We start from the raw sequence: 17,649 nt of genomic DNA, 5'->3' as shown, positions 1-17,649 counted from the left end.
TTAGTGAACTATTTGTGGTTCTAAAGAGACCATGATAAGATGACATGATAAATAGTGAATTTCTTTTACAGCAAATGTATCACCACCTGTACTTGACAAGTTTGTTTCTTTAGTCAGTAGAGCCCACAGGGTCATTATTGTGAGAATCTGCTAAATGAAAGACACCACTGATGAAGAGTCGATAGCACAACTTGCAACAGATTAACAGAACAAATGCTGCCAATCTGAAAAACACAACTTGCTTTAAATATCTAGATACATCTTAGTCCAACTATAACATTCAGCAAGTTGTGCAGTAAAGTTATTAGAAGGGATTAACAAAGGTCACAAAATAATTTGCTACTGTATTTGTCCAGCAGGAATTTTAATTGCTTTCATAGTTTAAGTATCAATATTACAGTTGCAAATATATTTGTTCTTTTCTATATAGCTGTATTATACAATGAAAAAATATATTATGCGGAATTCAACAGTCTATGAAAAGTGCAATTTTCAAAAACAAAATCACTTACTACTGCCGAATATCAGTTCCAGTCAAACAATTATGTACAGAAATGCAGCTAAAATAATGATAACCATATGGTTACTCTAATTGTTGGCAAAAATGAAGCATTTCATGCTTTACTGATAAGATTTGCAGTTGAAGTATTTAGCAAAAATAAATAAAGAATTCTGTTTAGCTAACACACCATTTCTTAGTCATATAAAATTGTGGGGGCATTTATCAGTAGACCCAATGAAGTGCAGAGCAGGTGGTTAAATGCAAGCTATGCAGTTAGTGAGTTTTACCTTTCTGATGCTGCAACTGAGGCATTCCATAAAATCTACTTAAACCATAATACTCTAATGGCTGTCCTAAAGACCAAGGTGATGTACTGAAAAAATACAAAAGGCACAATACACACACACACACACACACACACACACACACACACACACACACACACACACACACACACACACACACACACACACACACACACACACACACACACACACACATGCATGTATATGTATGTATGTGTGTGTATATATATATATATATATATATATATATATATATATATATATATATATATATATATTTATATGCAACTGTCTCATCATTGATTAAACTGTCAAATGATTACAAAAATATATATATTTTTAGACTGAATCTAAAAAGATTGAAAAAAAAGACAAATTTTGCAGGGGGCTAGCTCACTTGACCCCCACCACCACCCCTTGTGTATTATATATATATATATATATATATATATATATATATATATATATATATATATATATATATATATATATACAAATTCCATCACTGCACAACAGTGGGCTACAGACAAACTCCCAGACCCCATTGTACCACAAATCTTGCACACAAAGCAGCTGAAAGGCTGAAAAACAAGCCTGCCCAAGGCACTGGCAGGATTTCCAGACCTCTTACCATGCATTGCTGATCTATATCTATGTCTGAGCATTATAAGAATATTGCAGAATACTTTTTTCTTTCTCTTTCTTTCTTTCTTTCTTTCTTTCTTTCTTTCTTTCTTTCTTTTTCAACAACTGAACAAGCAGCTGGCAGAAAGGACAAGAAACTTCTGCTTAGTTGCAAGTTGCTTGTGATTAGTAGCTATGGTTTATGAACTGTTGCTGAAATGACACCTTGTGTTTAGCTTTAAATATTCCTTGTGGCTAAGCACAAGGTATCAGAATTACATACTAGGAGCTCAGCTAGAATGCCATTATGCAGATGAGTTACTTTTCCTTTGTGTATTCACACAGTGACAAGAGATTATTATTACTTGCCCTTTTACTGTGCAGCAGTTTATTAGAATATATTTTCATTTTTCTCAAGAAGTTACCTTTTATTCAAAGAACACAGTCTTTGAATTAATTTACTTTTATACTTCTTTACAGGGAGAAACTGAACGTAAATGTATGCATATATGCCTGCAATTTTTGCTGGTGTGCAGTGTAGTATCTATAAATGTGGGTGCATGTATACATTTTCTGAATTCTTTGTAGAAGTTTATAATGAAAAATCTCTGTAACAGTCCATGCAGTGGACATTCACAATCTATGGGGATATAATCTGTATATGATACTCTTACACAGGGACACCTTGCCAGCTATTCAATATCTTTGTGCACTAAATATGACACCTCTGACAGCTAGAACATTTGTGCTTAAATGGAAAATTATTTACCTTATGCAGCTACTCCTGGTCTTCAGGAATCACTATCTGTTCATCTTGGCCATGATGATTAGATTCTTCCACAAGAGTGATTACAGAGATTGGATTAGGAAAGTTCAGCATCTATAGCTGGATACTAATGAACAGATGGAAGACTGATTACAGAGGAAGTTAAAAGTATTTAAGGAGTAAAGACACATGAGCCAGATAAATTGCCTCCCAGGGTGATACTTAGAGAGCCACTGGCAGAGCTATATAGTGTCTCATTAATAAATGAAGTGGTGAGGAAGAATGAAGGTTGATAACAGTTGTTCCTTTCCATACAAATAGATCTAGTTCATAGGTTCATAGGTAGGTTCTAGGCTATCTGCCCAAGGGCATTTATAAGCCTAGCCAGAATGTGTTGGCTTTCGCCTCCCTTTTGAATTAGTTTCCTGGGCCTCTGTCTAGCAGGGCCATTGAAGTGATCCCAGGGGTATATTTACGATTTCCCATCCACTCATCAAGATTTCTCTTGAAGAGAGTCACTGAAGGGCTTTGCCTAACATAAACTGGGATTCTATTCCAGAGAGAGGGAAGTCTCTGGGACAGGAATCTATCCCTCCAGCATGTTCTGTTTATTGTTGTGCTGAGGTTTAATTCACTGGAGCGTGTGGCTCTAAGAGATTTGGTTTTCTTGAGGTGGAGCATGTCCATTAATTCTAGGTTGGACATGGCCTTCTAAGTCAGGCAGAGATCACCTCTGAGCAGGCGGTAAGCAACAGAGTAGAGCTAGAGTGTCTTTAGTTGAGCTGCATGGGGGGGGGGTGGCAAGAGCCTTGGCCAGTATTCAAAAGCCTAAGGGCAACAGGTGCAAGCCATCTCTGGGGTGGCTTGTCAAGCATGTCGTCCCAGGCTGACAGACACTGGATTCCCTTTAAACGACAGCAGTAGCTTAGCCAATTGTTAAAACTGATAATTTTTTCTTTGTTTAAGGCCCATGGTCCTCTTGGTGAGGTACTTCTGTGGTCTTTCCAGCTGTTGCAGGTGTCGAGTAAGGTACATTCCAAATGGGGCATTGTACTCTATTATGGGCCTAATGAGTGATGAGTAGAGGGGCACAATGACCTCTCTTAATCTAGATGTGAACCCTTTCACGATTAGGTGGGCTACATAGATGGAATTTATAACTACTTTGGCAATGTGATTATCAAAGGAGAGGTTGCTATCTACTTGGGTCCCCAGGTCACTAATTACATCTTTGGCACTTAGTGGATTGCCACCTATGTGATAATGCATGGGCACTTTGTTTTTCCCAAAGGGGATGACTATGCATTTTTTGGCATTTAGCTTGAGGCCAAGGTTCTGACACCAGGTATCTGTCTCTGTGAGACCCTTCTGGAGGATGTCTGTGTCAGCCAGAGAGTTGATTATGGCTCCCAGTTTGCAGTCATCTGTGAACTTGGTCAACCATAATCCTCCCGTGCTTACCTGTACCTCAGAGAAGTAAATACTGAACAGGAGGGGTCCCAAGACCGAGCCCTGTGGGACGCCACTTGTAACTGATTTAGGGTCGGACATGACACCCACAACTCTGACCATGTGTGTTCTATCCATGAGCCAGTTTGCAACCCATCTCGTGACATAGGGATTAATGTTTAAGCTGGTGAGCTTATCTATGATGCCAGAGTGGGAAATGGTGTCGAAGGCCTTAGCGAGGTCCTGGTAGGCTGTGTGGATTACCTTTCCCTCATCTATGGCCTTTGTAACTGTTTCAAAGAAGTCAACTAGGTTTATGAGGCAGAATCTGCCTTTAACAAAGCTGAATTGGGTAGGGTCCAGTGTCTGGAGGTTCCCAATGTCTCTGTTTATGAGTTCCATGATGATTCGCTCCATAGCTTTGCAGACCAGGCTAGTCAGGCTTATAGGGTGATAGTTCCCAGGTTCTGTTATGGCACAGCTTTTGTGGAGCGGGATGACTGTTGCTGTACTCCATTCTTTGGGTACATAGCCTGTGGTAAGGCTGAGTTTGAGCAGTGAATTTAGGTGAGGGTTTAATTCATTTTGGAGCTTGTGTAGGACGCAGCCTGGGATATCATCTGGTCCCACTGATGCTGTGTTTTTAGCTTTGGAGAGTGCTGTTTTTACCTGCATGTCTGTGATGTCTGGGGCTCTGCATTCTTCTGGGATGGACACAGGCCCTTTTGGGAGTGGGAGGGGGTGAAACCTGCCTGCCAGGATGTTGGCGATGTCAGTTGGTTCACTGTATTTTTTGCCATTTTGCACTAGCTCAGAGCATATCTGAGAGTTGCCACCTAGATTCTTGACATAGCTAAAGAAGGCTTTGTGATTATCTTTAGAGTCTTTGGCAATTTTTCTTTCAAAACTGGCCTTAGATGATTTTATGAGGGATCGTAGTTTCTTGCTAATATTGATCAGTGATGCCTTTCCTTTTTGGGATTTTGCTCTATCATGCAATAGTTTCCTCCTTCTGTTGTATAGCTTATTTATGGCCGGGGACCACCGGACTGGTTTCCTCTTTTTGGAGGAGTGAGTCTTGGTTTTACTTGGGATGGCTCGATCCATGCATTCCTGTAGATGCTCATAGAATGCAATTGTAAAGGATTCTGCAGTTTGGGCAGCATTATCCTTTAGCAAGGGGGCTTTGAAACTTTCCACCTTGGTCTTGAGAAGTGTGAAGTTGGCTTTTGAAAAGTTTTTCACAGTGGTTTCCTTGACTGGGGGTGGGGTCAGGATGTGGATGTCCAGTGTGATTAGTTTATGATCTGATCTTACCAGTGAGGGGTTTACCTCTGGTGTGGAGCACTGATCCCCCATGTTGGTGATGATCAGGTCCAATATGTTGTCACCTCTTGTGGGCATAGTGACCAGCTGTTCCAGGGCATTTGAGTTTATAAACTCTAAGAAGCATTGGGCAAAGGAGTCTGTACTTGAGTAGTTATCCCAGTCAATGTTTGGGCAGTTGAAATCTCTCAATATCATAGTGTTAGGTAGGACCTTTATATTTTCCAATGTTCTCAGGAATGCTGAGTGGGGGTCCTGAGACAAGGTAGGTGATCTGTAGCAAGCTACAATCTGAAAAGCAGCTTTGCCCACTGTTAGTTGCACATGGGTGGTCTCTGAGGCCTCATGCTGTGCTACTAACCTGGAGGTGTAGGTATCCTTTATGAAAATGGATACACCCCCTCCTTTTGTATTTCGGTCTGGTTTCTGGGGCCAAAAGGTATGGTATGAGTTGTAGCCTGGTAGTGCTGGGGTGCTCTCTGGAGCCTTGAACCAGGTTTCTGTTACTGCACAGATATTGATTTTCTCCATGCTAAGGAGTGCCTTGAGTGCATGCATTTTGAGGTTTAGACTTCTGGCATTGAGTAGCATTACCTTCAGTTTCTGGTTAATTGTGTTGTTTATGGAGGTGGGTTTGTCTTTTGACCCTTGCCTAAAAAAGGCACTATGGGGGGTGGCAAGAGCCATGGCCGGTATTCAAAAGCCTAAGGGTGACAGGTGCAAGCCATCTCTGGCGAAGCAGCGTGGCTTGTCAAGCATGTCGTCCCAGGCTGACAGACACTGGATCCCCTTTAAATGATGCCAGTAGCTTAGCCAATTGTTAAAACTGATCATTTTTTCTTTGTACTGTGGCATCATTCTTGGTGAGGGCAAGATGCTACTCATGGTCAGGGTCATACCGGCCAGGGCTACATGATCAGAGAGCTCCTCTATGTTTCTTTTCATGTAGTCCAAGGAGGTACGTCTCAGGTCATTCACACCAACATGTACAATGACAGAGTCATATTTGTACTTGTTTTGTAGTGACCTGAGTGCTTGTGTTATGTGGCGGATCCTGGCACCCGACAGGCAGCTCACTGTAATCTTCTCCTTGTTCAGTCTAGTGAGAGGAACATCAGTGTGCCTGACAATAGAGACTCCTATTACTAGTGTATTGGGTGTGTTGTTATGCCTTAAGGGATGTGGTTGCGTGGCACACTGACTTTGTAAGTACAACCAAGTATGTGATACGTGGTTGTATTTTGAGGGTGGAGGTTGCTTGTATGTCTGCTTTGGAGGTCTCTGCTGCTTAGGCAGAGTTTTATTTAGAGCCTCCGAGTATGTTTTTGTGTATTTATGTGTGTTGTTTGCTGGTGCATGTATGAATGTTGTATGTGAGACTGGAAGTGTGGTGCAATTGTTTCCCTTCTTCTCCTGACTGGCTGTACCAGCCTGGGTCGAGAGAGCTTAGCCTCCAGTTTGGCTGTATAGTTGCATCTCTCACATACATTTGTGTTTGTTGGAAGGAAGAGAGGGTTGTCTGTGTACATGAGGCAATTGTAACATTGTCTCAAAATTGCCAGATTCACCAGCTGGACTGGAGAGTATACCTGAAACTGCCTTTTGGACATGCCTGTATGGGTAAATGAACTGATAAACTGATTGTCCGGTAGGGACGAATAGGGAGCCTTGTACTACTGTATAGTAAAGGGGGGTGTAGTGTTAACGTTTATTAGTGCTTACTGAGGGCTTGGAGCAAGTGCTGGGCTGTAAAAGGAAAGTTAGAGTGCTCAATTTAAGAGTTTGACTAGTTCTAAGGGAAAAATTGAAGAGCAGACTTCGTGGAGCCTGGAATAGTTTAACCCTAGCTGAATGGCGCTGTGCGGTGCGCAAAACCATGCAAAACTGCGCAAATGTGGATTTTAAGGCAGGGAGATGAAAGAGATACGAATTAGCCCAAAACGGCCAATAAACTACTAGTTTCTGGGCTGAGACCACTCCTACAGGGACAGATAGGCTGCTCAAAGCTCCCCACTCTCACTGGTGAACAGAGAAGCTTCCTCCTATCCAAGTAAGGATATGGGCAACACAGGAACTTATACCACAGCCCTGAATTCAGAAGAACCTGAAAACTGGAATAGACTAGCTTAGAAAAGGCGGGAAACAAGAACGTTTTTTGTTTTTTTTTTTTCTTTTTTTAACAGGAGCTACAATAAACTTTTACAAAAACACTTTAAATGCTTATAACAGGCTAGCGCACTTTAGTATGTAGCCTACAACAGTTAAACAACAAAAAATAACTTAAATGACTTTAAAAAGTGCTAACAGGCAAAAACAGTATAGTATGCAGCAAGGAAGTTTTTTTAAGGCACAGAAATGCTAGAAATCGCTATTCGGCGAGTTAAGCAGTCACAGAAAAATGCAGAGAAATAAAAAATACTTAAATCAGTTGAAAGTCACTCTTTTGTTGCTCTGCTGCTTGTAGTACTCTGCAGGACACCACGCGGAGCTTGGCTGAGTAGTATACAAGCGAAAAAACGCGCAAATGCGGGTTTTAAGGCAGGGAGATGAAAGAGATAGGAATTAGCCCAAAACAGCCAATAAACTACTAGTTTCTGGGCTGAGACCACTCCTCCAGGGACAGATAGGCTGCTCAAAGCTCCCCACTCTCACTGGTGAACAGAGAAGCTTCCTCCTATCCAAGCAAGGATATGGGCAGCACAGGAACTTATACCACAGCCCTGAATTCAGCAGAACCTGAAAACTGGACTAGACTAGCTTAGAAAAGGCGGGAAACAAGAATATATATATATATTTTTTTTAACAGGAGATACAATAAACTTTTACAAAAACACTTTAAATGCTTATAACAGGCTAGAGCACTTTAGTGTGTAGCCTACAACAGTTAAACAACAAAAAAAAAGACTTAAATGACTTTAAAAAGTGCTAACAGGCAAAAACAGTATAGTATGCAGCAAGGAAGGTTTTTTAAGGCAAAGAAATGCTAGAAATTGCTTTTTGGTGAGTTAAGCAGTCACAGAAAAATGCAGAGAAATAAAAAATACTTAAATCAGTTGAAAGTCACTCTTTTACCGCTCTGCTGCTTGTAGTACTCTGCAGGGCACCACAAGGAGCTTGGCTGAGTAGTATACAAGCGAAAAACTGCGCAAATGTGGGTTTTAAGGCAGGGAGATGAAAGAGATAGGAATTAGCCCAAAACGGCCAATAAACTACTAGTTTCTAGGTTGAGACCACTCCTCCAGGGACAGATAGGCTGCTCAAAGCTCCCCACTCTCACTGGTGAACAGAAAAGCTTCCTCCTATCCAAGTAAGGATATGGGCAACACAGGAACCTATATCACAGCCCTGAATTCAGCAGAACCTGAAAACTGGACTAGACTAGCTTAGAAAAGGTGGGAAACAATATTTTTTTTTATTTTTTTTCCTACGTAGTAAGGAATCTGGTACCTTCAGTACTGCTAGTTTCACTTCAATTCCAGAAACTTCTCAAATTAATGAATTATAATTTTCTATCTGATGGTTGACAATATGGCTTCAAATAACAGAAGTTTTGCCGGTCCACACTGACCCAATACAGTGACTGGGCCAAAAATGAAATAAACAATGAAAAGCCTGTGAGTGTTATGTATCTGATCTTCAGCAAGGCCATTGACACTGTACCTGAACTTAAAGAGTATAGGTGTGTAAGATTTAAATGGCATGTGGACTAAAATGTCTGCTTGATTAGAAATAGAAGATGGCTATTATATTACTTTACATTTGTTTGATGCTAGACAGAGGTAGTTAGCCTACCTACTTTGCATTTTAAAGTGCAGTTAATATTCCAAATCCACTACATGCCTCCCTTTGTTTTTCTCCGCTTATTCCATGCTCAGTAGTATGGTTCTATAGAGTATCTCTCCACCAACCATTCTGGCAGTGCATTTCACATGAGTCCTCAACCCTGTCCATGATGAAGTTGTGTCTTTCTGCTTTTCCCAGTTAGGGGTCACCACAGCAGAACGAACTCCGGTCCGCTAATGATTGGCAGTAGATTTTTACTTGCCGAGTTACAACCTTCAACGAAGGTACGCCCATTCACGCATGTCTCCATGCAGAAGACGCTCTAGCTGAGAATCGAACTGGACAGCGTCTTACTGTGAGGCGACAATGCTACCGCAGCACCACCACCACAGTCCTTACTTTTGTAAATACAGGAAACTGTTGCTCCCTGTAATCTGCTGTCAATGTCCTCTCCAATTCCTCTCCTTACTGTTCAGGATGACTCATGCATGTGTCTAAGTTATGATCATGTGCATAGATATTATGACTCCTTTTTCTTTTGGTCATTATCAAGAAATACTACACACTAGCTAAGTTCTTGACTTAATTTAACCCTAAATGCTATATTTAGTTTGTATTACTTTATGCTGCATGCTTGTTCCTTTGAATGTTCTACCTTGTAAAAGCTTATTTTTAGCACTGTATAACTTTTTCGTGGAACTTTTCTATGTAATAAATTATAGTGTTTTTTTTTTTTCTTTGAATGTTAAATCTTGTAAAAACACTTATCCTTTATGTGTTGTATATATTTTCTATGGAGTTTTTCTCCTGGGCCCCACTGAAAATGGGCTGTTCTTGGCCCAGTGGACTATCCCGGTAAACAAATGCCAATAAATAATAGTAAATAAATAAATGCTGAAACTTCTCTATTCCCTGGTCATGACTTTCCCCATCATCCTTCTTTCCTCTGGATTCCTTAAAGTAGCAAGGTGTCACACTCCTTGTATAGCCTCCAGAACAGGACTGTATGGAGCTAGAGTATCACCTTTTTGTTTCTGGAGTCCACCCCACTGATGATACACCACAGTATTCTGTCAGCTGTTACGACTATGATCTTAGTCTGCTCCTGCTGGTCAAATATCAAATCCAGGTGTAATCAGTAGTGCAAGTCCTTTTCTTACACTGTTACCATCTATTCAGCACCTCTAGACTAATCATTTGCATCACAGCAGTTGTGAGCCAAGTGCTGCACTTTGCAGTTTTCAGCCTTTAACCTCAGCTGTCACCTCTCTGCTTAACTGGTCAGTCTTACCAAATACTTCCTTTGACTCTCCCTCAGATCGCTCTTTAATGCATTTATGTTTGTGTCATTAGCAAAGATATTTATCTTGTTTTCTATTTCCTTAGATATGCCCAGAACAAATAGACTAAGAAGTAACAGAGGGATGACCCCTGTGGTACTACACTATACACTCTTCTTATTCTTGACATCACTGATCTCACCAGAAACCTCAGTGGTCTATGCTTCAGCCATACAGAAATCTATTTCCTTGGTCTGTGTCCTACCTCCAACACCTGCAGTTTTCCTACCAGCCACCAGTGTAATATAAAGTCAAAGGCTTTAATGAAGTCCAGGTAGACCATGTATACTGGTAATATGTCAAATTCTCATGCATCCCAGTCATAAAACTAAATCAGGTTTGACCAACAGCTCATTTGGGCCATAAACTCACCCAATTTGTTGCTCTGGAGATTGTAACTCTGTAGGAAAACAATCTGTCTTCTCCTGAGAGCTAACTTATGTAACTCCCCAGTACTTTCCTGCTCTGCCATCTAGTATGAGTATCACTCTCACCATCTTCCCAGTATAAGCCACATCTGTACAGACAAGTGTTCTCTTGAATATCTCTGTCAGGGGACCTAACAACAAACTGGCTATATTCCTGACAGGGTTTAAGAGGCACCCCATATTGTTCCTTGGCCTGATCTCTTAAGACAGACAGTTCGATCCGTATCTCCTCTCACTCTATCCTGATGGCTGCTTATTCCTCTTCCTACACTGCTGTACCTGTCTCCAGAAATGGCACCATTTCCTCCATTTACTTCATGACAACTGAGGTGAAATGCATTCTTCCCTGTCTACCATGAACTACCTCCCATCTCTGGTGAACTTGAATAGGTATGCCTATCTCTTCCCCCCTTGTGCTGTATACCTAAAGCAGTTTCTTTTCCCGATTTTGGCTACTTCTGTTAACTCCCTTTTAACCTGCACCTTTGATGACGTCACTTCTTTTGTTGCTCTTCTGCTTGACCTTCATACTGCATTTCATCACCCCCTTTCCCTCTCATCTTCTGACTCTTGCATGTCCTACCATTTGCCCTGATTGCTAGCTTCATATTCCTACATTAACATACTGAACATCTACTCATTCTCTTATTTGTATCCTCCTCAAGTTCTTGTCTGCAGCCTTGCATATGCCATCCCTGACTCATGCTTATAGCTTATTTCCCCCAGTTCACCTGTGACTCCTTTCCCAGCTCAGCATAACTTGCTCCCTTAAAATCATACACCACTGTCTTTTTACTCTTACTGTTCTCCACTCTAGGCCATACAGTAGTGTGTGTTCACTGATCACTACTGAATAAAATCAGCTTTTCCTATGCATTCCCAAACTTCTCCACCTTGGAAATATATAACATATATGTGTATATATATATATATATATATATATATATATATACACACGTGCTTTTCCTTAGCTGTCAGGGTACTTATTCTGCCTGTTCTCTCACCCCCTTCATGAGATAGCATTCTTCTTCTTCTCTGACCTCACATCTGATTTAATTCCTTGTGTATGTCACTAATCTCATACATCCCTTTTCTCTTTGTCATTTCTGCACAGCCTATACTATCACCTCCTTGTCTCAAACCCTCCTGTCACTAGCCTATATTACTGTCATACCAGTGACGCCCCTGGTCTCTTCCTGCAATGCTTTTTGCAACTTACCTTTCTTCCCTACAGGAATTTTTTGTGCTGGTGTTCCAAAATAGTTGTACTCTGGGTGAGGCGAGGAAGCCTGAAGGAGAGGTTGCTTGGCTTCTACAACAAGAAGAAATGTTATCTGAGGTGCCATAATACCTGAAATAGAAAGATGAATGCAGTAGACAAACCAAGTTTCAGTTAGGCGGGTATCATGTTATGATACTAAGATTAATAAGAAGAGGAAGAAACTGATGGAATTTTGGCAGACAAAATGGCTTTATTTTTAAATGAAAGTAGTTATTAATATCAACGAGTTTCCGAATACTGAAAGAATACAGGAAACACTTGCAAACAAATCAGCTGTAGAGAAATTTCTCAGTGATACTGGATGGATTAGAGAACTAGCCAGTAATTTTTGAATTAGCAGCAACAAAGAGATTTTGTTCAGTACTGGTTAACCTAAGAGTTTATTTAAATGTGATGTTGTAAAGTATCTCTTACGTAAAAAGAAACATGAACTTGACAACAGCCAGAACCTAACTGCTCATTTTGTGAAGGGGTGGGCCTTGATGTTGTCACAATATGACATTAGGACATGCAAAGACTGTAAAATATGCATTAAAATCATCTTTACTGAATAACCAAACAAAAGGAATTTGTGCAAGAATGGAAAAGGGCTGGAGTTTTGCAGGTGCAGAGTGTATTAGAAAAAATAAAAAAAAAATACTGATATAGGTTCAGAGAACCTTATAGAAGTAAGGCTTGCTGATTCATGTAGAAGGCATGAGGTTAAAGTGTAGGAGAGCTATGTATCAGTGTGTCTTGAAAATACATTTGCTGAAATGCAAATATGAGGGGAAGAACAATATAAACATGGATAACTGAAACTGAAAGTGAATAATGGATTCAAGCAATATTGAAAAGAAAGGCAAAAGAAAGAAATGTTACAGCTAAAAGAAAAAGAAATGTTGCTGAAAGGTTTGTGTTTAATTGCAGATAGTAGTAAATCTTTAAAGAAACAATGGATTTTGCATATAGTAGACCCTGCCATTGTTAATGTCTTGACACCACAAACTTCCATAAATTGATTGGTGCAAAGTAAAATTAACTCAACATTGTGCAGTTCAGACATATTCATAAATTTCAGCTGCTATTTGAAAACAGCTTGCAGCAAAACTTTGGCATATGCCAGCAGTTCAGGCAGTTCAAAGCTCATTACTTCAATACTGGAGGTATTAAGTGTGTGGAAACAGAGAAGCAGGGGATGATGGAAGAAAAAATATATTCCAAGGTGTTAATTTAGAACTTTAAGTAAATGTAAATCATGTAGATAATAATTGTATAATGTTTACTACTGCATGTGGGCAATAAAAGGTTTATAGGTTTATACTAGGCTATTAATCTAGTGGACCATTTGTGGCATATCCATAAAATGCCAAATCATAAATACCTATTTACATGAATAATTAGTACTTAGTTTCAGCCCCTTTCAATGAGAGTTTGAGTGGGTCAAACCAAGGATATATTTACAATTGCCCATCTATTTATCCAGGTAATGTTTAAACCGGATCAGGGAACAGCTTTGCTTTGCATCCAGGGGAAGTCTATGCTATAAAAGAAGGATTCTCTGTGAGATACCTATGTTGTTAGCAGGTCCTATTTATGTTTCTGCAGAAATTTTGATATCTTGAGCAGGTATTGAGAGTGGTATTTGTTTTGTGGATGTGCAAGAGGTTGCAAAGGACTGGATCATTCAAGACTCTGCATGTTAGGCATAGATCCTTTCTTAATCATCAGTAAAAAACAGAAAAAAGAGAGAGCACTTTAAGGCAGTTTGTGTAGCTCAAAGGAAGACATGCCCATGGTTGTCTCAGTGAGGAAATGCTGTGCTCTCTCAAGCTGAGTCATATGCTTAGTCAAGTGCAAACCATTATTCTCTATTACGGGTTTGATGAGGAAGGACTAGAGAGGGATAATAACTTCCTTAGACCTAGAAGATGCATCCTAGTAATCAAAATGTCTGGATAAAATGACTTTCTAATTAAAGTGGATGCATGGTGATCAAAGACTATTTTGATGTAAAAAAGTGCTCAGATCCTCAATGACTGAGTCAATTTTCAAGTAAGTATTACCTAGGTGGTTTATGCATAGGTGGCCATTGTATGTCAAATTACCCAATGCTGCATTTCTTGGTAATTAGTTTAAGGCCATAGTGCAGGCACAATTTGCTGGTAGATTTTCTGACAGTTGTAGTTGTTGGCAAATTTGGTCAACCACCAAAGGTATTTCTTTCATGCCTGTGTGATCCTTATTTGAACTGACATGCGTTGATAAAGACTTGATCATTGGGACGTTAGCATCCATTGAAGAATTCTCATATGATACCTTGTCAGGGGAACAAGAATCATGTCCGCTGACATTGAACCCAAGGCTTGCAAAATCATTTGGGCTGTAATGTTGGTGTTGTGAATAAGTTTTGTGACTTGGAATCTTAAAGTTTGTACTCTGTTTAGGGGAAGTGATTCTGTTGCAGGGGTCCCATACAGAACGCCGACAGCTCACATCGCTGACACCCATATGGCTGATGCCATATGGTCGATGTTCAGAATATCGACAGTGGGGAAATGCTATCTTTCAATAGTGCGGAATGGAAAAATTTCCATTTTTGCACTGTAGTGCGATCTCGGAGTTGTTATATTAAAGGTACAGAGGGTGTGTGGGGGGGGGGGGCGTAGCACAAAAAAGGAAATTGTATTTACCTTTTTTGTGAAGTTCTGTCACTGTCGATATTGTGAGTGTCGACCATATGGCCTCGGCCATATGGGTGACGGCATGTTCTGTAGGTGATCCTGTTGCAGATACTGTATTGAAATGTACCCCTATGAATTCCAACGTTTGAGATGGTTGCAACTGAAATTTGTTGTAATTTACTGTAATCCCCAAAGGGAGCAAGTTTGGAGTACCTGGTCTCTCTTTTTAATCAGTAGGTGCCTGGTTGGATTGGTAATAAGTCAGTTGTCTAAATACAGAAATCCTTGCAGTCTCAATTGAGCTGTCACCACTGCCATGCATTTCATGAACACATTGGGGGTTGTGGTGAGAATAAAGGGTAGGGCTCAGAACTGGTAATGACTGGCTCCCAGCTGGAAGCATAAAAACCTTCTGGGCTGCCTGTTAATTTTTATGTGATAGTACGCATCTTGACAGTCTATAGAGCACATCCAATCGTCCTTGCATAGGAATGGCAGGATGGACTGAACTGTTACCACCAGAAACTTTGAGTGTTGAACTGACTTGTTCAAGTTGCTGAGATCCAGAACTGGTCTCCAGTTCCCTGTTTTCTTTGGCACTAAAACGAATCTTGAGTAAGTTCCAGATCCTTTCTGGTCTGGTGGGACCTCTTGAATGATTCATTTTTCTAGCAGCTTTTATATTTTCAGTGCTGCTGCTTTCCTCTGTTCCGGTGGAACATCCAGAAACTTTTGCTGGAATGGAGGTGGAAGGGAAAAGGGAATTATATAACCTCTGGAAATAATCCTCTGCACCCAACTGTGTTTGTGATATCTAGACAGGCTCCCTAATGCATGGATAGATGACCCCCGATTGCCTCCAAGAGGAACAATCAGGCCTCTTTTCATGAGCCCTGGTAGAGCCTGTCACAGAAAGTGTCTCTAGACCCTTGGTTTTGTGGACCACCTCTGCCATGTGGGCAGCATCGTCCATTAGCATTATGCCCTCTGCCTCTGGGGGAACCATCTCCACATGGATCTTGGAAAGGACCCTGAGACTTCTTGAACCACATTTTCCATTCCCCTTGTTGGTTCCTAGAAAAAGTCCTTTGAGGGGTCAGAAAACATACTCCTACAGCAGAGAGAGTTCTGCCATCTTTCTCGCACCTGGAGAGAGTATCCTTCACTTTGGGGCCAAACATGAAAGTTCTGTCAAAAGCTGCATTGATGAAAGAAGACCTGAAGGGCTCCACAAACTCAAGCAAGCACATCCAGGCATGTCTCCTTATTCAGATGCCTGAACCCACTGCCCTTGATGTGCCCTCATCTGCATGATAGATAAGCTTCATGGATGAGTTTGAGATAGACTGAAGGGTTTCCAACTGTGAAGCTACTGAAGTTTGAGTCTCTGCACTAGTGGTCTCTGAAAGAGAATTTGACAATTCCCCAATCAAATCTCTTTGTAACCTTGTGAAATGTGCCAAGCAGTTCTGTGACCTAAGAGCAAAGGTCACCAAAGCACAGATACTCTTCCTGAACCTGTCCAAAGCTCTGGACTCTCTATTAGGGGACTTTGTTCCACAAATTCTTTCTTCATGGCCACTGCCATGACCATGGCATCTACCAGTACCCATTTCTCCAGTGTTCCCTTCCTGTTGGAGGTGCCAGAATTTAGTCTGGTCTCTTGGGCATAGGTTCAACTGCATCAGGTTCCTTCCACATCCGCTGAGAGATCAAATCAATGAGCTCATCAGTGGGAAGAGTTAAACAGGAGGTAGATGGTTCAGATCCAAATGCCTCCAGAAACACTGATTCCACTGGGAAAGAATTTTGGGAGAACCAGCCACCTCACTGCTTGAGGATCTCTAGAATGTCTCCAAATGAGTGATTTGGTGGATCATTTCCCTTTGTTGAAATCTGTGTTGCCTGTGACAGATTCCTGAGGGGAATCTAAGTGCCTTCTTTTGCACTTTCTCTTCCATGGTACTTCCTTGGTGGGATGTTTGGGGGAAGTGCCGGAAAGAGGGTTATACCCTACTGGGTAGTCTGGAGGGATTAGACTGGCTTTCTCTATGGATATGAATGTCAAGTCTCTTAGCGCAGATTCACATGGGATGTTGAAAGAAGATCCAAGAGGGAGAGACCATCCATCCTGCTGAAGCAGAGCCAACTCTCTCCACTTCCTTGAAGGCAGACTGTCCCAGGGAGAAGGAAGCCGAGTCTGATCCAAAAACACTTTAGGGGACATTGATGAAATCTTGGAGCTGGATGGCTTTGGATCTGACTTGGATTTTTTGAGTGGAGGTTCTGTAGAGGATGTAGTTGAAGAACTCGACTTTTTCAGGGACTTTTTTGGACTGTCGTTGGAAGCTATTTTAGGAGGCTAAACCCCAGCTATGGCTTCTGAAAAAGAAGTCAGTAGTAGACCCTTTAAGATTCATTTGTTTTTCTGGTCGGCTATAGCACTGAGATTAAAACTTTGACATAAGTCACAATGCACATTAAGGTGCTCTGGGCCTAAGCAGTAGATACATAAGTCATGGGTGTCAGAATAAGGTAGTGTATGGCTACATTTTTTGCACTTCTTAAAGCCTTTCTTAGATATCATAGAATAATGCCAAATAACAAGAAAAAATATATTTTTTAACTCATTCACTCCAGAGCAGCTCAGAAAATGCTGCCTGCTTACTTCTACCATAGGTACAACAGTGCAGCCTGAGCTCATTTTCAGATAATCCATTTGTAAAACTTTATAGAAAACAAATGATCATAACTCTTTAACTATAATATCTAGACAAAAATGTAAATGTGAAAGTTGTTCAGCAGACACTGACATTTCCAACAGTGTAAATACTGATAGTGCGTATCCAAGTCATTATTAAATATTTGCCAAGGAATGACGATATTGTGCATATTTTTTACATTTTTGGTAAAATAATTCACAATATCTTGGTGAATGTACCATGTAGACCCATACAAGTTGCAATTGATTTGTTTGTATGAATGTCAACTTTAAAATGATACCTTAACAATTACGATGTGATGCTTCATTACGGAGCTATTCACAGAAATATGATTAATATTATATTTCTCAGAATTGATAAATAAAAAAGCATAATATCTCATCACCTGTAACAGACAGAGACTACATATCAGCGTACAAGTTGTGTGGCTCAATGTCAGCTTCAAAATGATGCATCAT

At 40.6% G+C, this 17,649-nt stretch overlaps 1 protein-coding gene across 1 annotated transcript in view; it reads right to left on the bottom strand.

Annotated features, from left to right (window-relative positions):
• Positions 1-17,649, bottom strand: part of LOC122805262 (dynein axonemal heavy chain 11-like) — a 4,596,980-nt gene that overhangs the window by 413,103 nt on the left and 4,166,228 nt on the right. The gene's annotated exons all lie outside the window — the stretch shown is intronic.

This window comes from Protopterus annectens, chromosome 6.part1 (assembly GCF_019279795.1).
Source record: "Protopterus annectens isolate FY-2018-M chromosome 6.part1, PAN1.0, whole genome shotgun sequence".
Taxonomy (NCBI): Eukaryota; Metazoa; Chordata; order Ceratodontiformes; family Protopteridae; genus Protopterus; species Protopterus annectens.
This window is presented reverse-complemented; position numbering and strand designations above follow the sequence as displayed.